The following is a 3,366-nucleotide window of genomic DNA, read 5'->3' on the forward strand; positions in this document are numbered from 1 at the left end:
ACTGTATTTACAGTCTGACGAGAATTCTTTTTCTTAACTTTGATGGAGTGGCGACCAGTCTAGAATGTAACTTGTATTTAAGTCCAATAACTGCTGCTTCAAATCCATGTCCTTGACAACTTCTGGATTTTAATTTGGGGTGTTCAAGCATATTTCCTTTGATTTACAAAATGATTTCAAACAACCTCAAAAATAATCAGGAAAATTATCATCCAATTTTCACAGCTCAAAACTTGACTTTATTGAAAACAGCTTGAAAGTGACAAAAACTCTCATGACTGTAGAACTGTAATGTTTTGATGTATGTTAGCTGTCCTGCATGCGGTAATTAAATAGCTTGACCACAGCTGACAGTGTGGCAGATTTTTATTAACATTATATTCAACAGCAGGACTGTGTGTAACATTTAATGCAGCTTTAGTATTAATCTACTTTTTTACACCTCTTGTAATCCATGAAACTGCTTCAAACAAAGAGATGATGTGAATCGGATGCATGACAATGACTTTAAGTTAACAAAACAACCCTAAATAACACAATCATTAATTCCTTAACTTCAAATATAAATGTTAATGGTGGGAACTGTAACTTTAATTTTCATATTTAAACTCGCATGACAATATTCCCAAAAAATCAATAAGCCTACGTAAACAGTGAAACTTTTGGCTATGTAAAACATTTTTCAAGCATAGTAAAGTTTATTCGACATCCAGTGTCTACAAATTGCTTTTAAATAAGGCCGAAACCTGTGGCACAAGTTGCAATGCAATCATCAACATGTTTGGAAAAGACATTGTACTCGTGGAAGTGCCCAGGGACACGCAACATTCCAAAACATGTACAGGATATGAGGTAGTCTGCTTTGACCACTTCAACCTTCATGGTACCAGTCGGAATTTCCCACCCGACCCAAAACCTCATCAGCTGGCTGAGCTGGAATGGAGTGGCTGTAAAAATAATCAATGCATTAGAAATCAAATTAGATTCAAATTTTGAATCGCAATGCAATTACAGTTGCCTGTTTCAATGTAGGTCTTCAGAAATCCCACTGTTTGCATTTGGATGCTTAGTGGGTAAGGTGGATCATCATCGTCTTCATCATCGCCCTCATCTCCTGGCCAAACAATGTGGCTAAGAACAGCCTAAAATGAGATTTCAGAGACACACTTGAGAATGCAACTGCCTTAAAAACTGTGTTTTTACATATTAAATTTGTGAAGGGACTTTTTTCCGACACTTGGCATTTATATATGGTGTATTCTATGGGGTGCTCATGATGGCACTGGATTATCTGGCAGCCTTTAAAAGAATTTCCCTCAGGATGAATAAAGTATTATCAATCAATCATTTTGTCTCACTTAAAGTATAATGGTAGAAGGACTGATTCTTACTTTTCTACTCCCCGAGACCCTTCAGTTTTTTCTACAACAATTATCATTCTCACAATCACATTCTTATTTTCAGTACTTCCTACCAAAAATTCATACAGAGCGGGGAGCCAGGGATCTTAACAAACTGCTGATCAGTATATGACCTACTCTACCTCCTGAGCTACAGCCTCCCCTAAAAGCAGCATTAACTGTCATGCCATCTCGCCTTGTCACTGTAGTCGGCATCTTATAAATGCATTGAAATACCTGTGCAGTAAGAATGCTGTCTTCATGCTGGGGAAAGACCACTGAGGCTGTGTCAGGTCTTTGTTGAAGCATAGTCAACAATCCGGTGTCCTTCAGACCTTTTCTGATGTGTTTTGTCTGCCTTTTAGTTCAGCCTATCACCTAAAACAATAATTAAAAATAACCACATGACATTTGCTTAGGTGATGACAATCTAAAAACAATTTTTAAAGGGCAATCTTACTGCATGATGGAGAAGCTGTTGGAACAGCCATCTGCAGTTTTCTGCACTGACGGGTGGCAAGTCCCAGGAAATGGCCAAATTGTTAATGTCATCCTTCTGCTGCTCAGTAAGGTGTTTGTTACCGTCAAGCTTATAGAGGAGAAAAATTCAAATTTTAGTATGTTGCAAATGTATTGCCTAAAAAATCTGCATTTTCTTGCAGATATAAAAATGAGTTAATTTAAATTATGATTTCACTAATGCTAGGCTTACACTGTGTGATTTTTGGCCCATTTTGAGCTGATTTTTGAGTCGTGCAACTGATTTGTTGATCGGCCCGATTTTGGCCTTCATCGTGCGTCGTGCATCGTGTAGTGTACGTGGGATAACGAGAAGCGATTAGCACCTCACAACCAGCTCCCGATCATTAATCGCTTGGTCGTGAGGATTTCAAACATGTTTGAGGGTGTCACCGCAGCTTCTCACACTGCGCACGCGAAAACACAAATCTCAGCGAAAAAGACGGAGCAGCACAGTGCAGCGTGTGATCTGGACACAAGCGACGGAGGCACAACTTGTAGAACTTTGGAAAGCTCATCCGAGTCTTTTCGATGTGGACTCACAAAATTATCACGACCACAACAACCGTGAAAATAGTTGGATCTACACTGCTGCTCAATCACAGCTGCCTGATCAATGTTTTCATTAGTAATTTAGCAAAGTTGATGGTGGTGGTGTGTGTGTCTGTGTGAGTGAAATACAGAGAGGGAGAGCGAGCGACAGGATTTCTGTTATAACCTTCATTTTATGGACGCACAGTGTGAGCACTCAGGTCGCATCAGAGCATCGGGCCGTATAGTGTGAGACCCTGCATCGTGACCTATGAACTTCTAACCCCTGCGAGTCAATCGTGCAATTTGAGCAGGAGCTGAATCGCGCGACTGAAAAAAATCGCACAGTGTCTGCCCAGCATTAGGCTTGAAGTAAATTAGTATTCACCATGTAAATTGTAGAACGAATATCTAGATCTGGCACATCATCAAGCTGGACAGTGACAGTGTCTCTATCAGCATGGACCAACATATGAATAATAGCCTTGCTGAGGCCATGCAATCGTGGCCCATCGTTCAAAAATGAATGCCCAATCATTCTGCCTGCTACCACAAAGTCACTGTCTGCCAAAATCTGAGAAGTAGAAGGCACTAGATGGTTCTGTTGTCCCTCAAAGAGAAGGGTCATGTTGGCTGCACCTGGAGAAGAACAGTACAAGGAAAATAAACAAGCTATAGCTTTATCTATTGACATAAGTAGTTGATTAACGAAGTTGTCAAACATGATGCAAATACTTCAATGGTATCTTTTTTTTTTTAATTTCTGGAGTAAATTTTTCGATGGATTATTTTAAAAACTCATCTCACATTAATTAAGAAAAGGATATAGAAGCATACCGCTATGGGTGTTAAAGCCATGTTGCAACTTTAGCATTGCCATGCAGAAAAAATGTCTCTGGACCCCAGTGCCGACAGC

At 39.7% G+C, this 3,366-nt stretch overlaps 1 long non-coding RNA gene across 1 annotated transcript; it reads right to left on the minus strand.

Annotated features, from left to right (window-relative positions):
- Positions 1 to 1,013: 1,013 nt before the first annotated feature.
- LOC109200435 (uncharacterized) lies at positions 1,014 to 2,009 on the minus strand. Its single transcript, XR_002060592.2, has 3 exons — positions 1,861 to 2,009; positions 1,638 to 1,778; positions 1,014 to 1,142 (listed from the first exon to the last, which is right to left on the minus strand). It is a non-coding gene; the product is annotated as an uncharacterized LOC109200435 (long non-coding RNA).
- Positions 2,010 to 3,366: the final 1,357 nt, after the last annotated feature.

This window comes from Oreochromis niloticus, unplaced genomic scaffold (genome assembly GCF_001858045.2).
Source record: "Oreochromis niloticus isolate F11D_XX unplaced genomic scaffold, O_niloticus_UMD_NMBU tig00000175_pilon, whole genome shotgun sequence".
NCBI lineage: Eukaryota > Metazoa > Chordata > Actinopteri > Cichliformes > Cichlidae > Oreochromis > Oreochromis niloticus.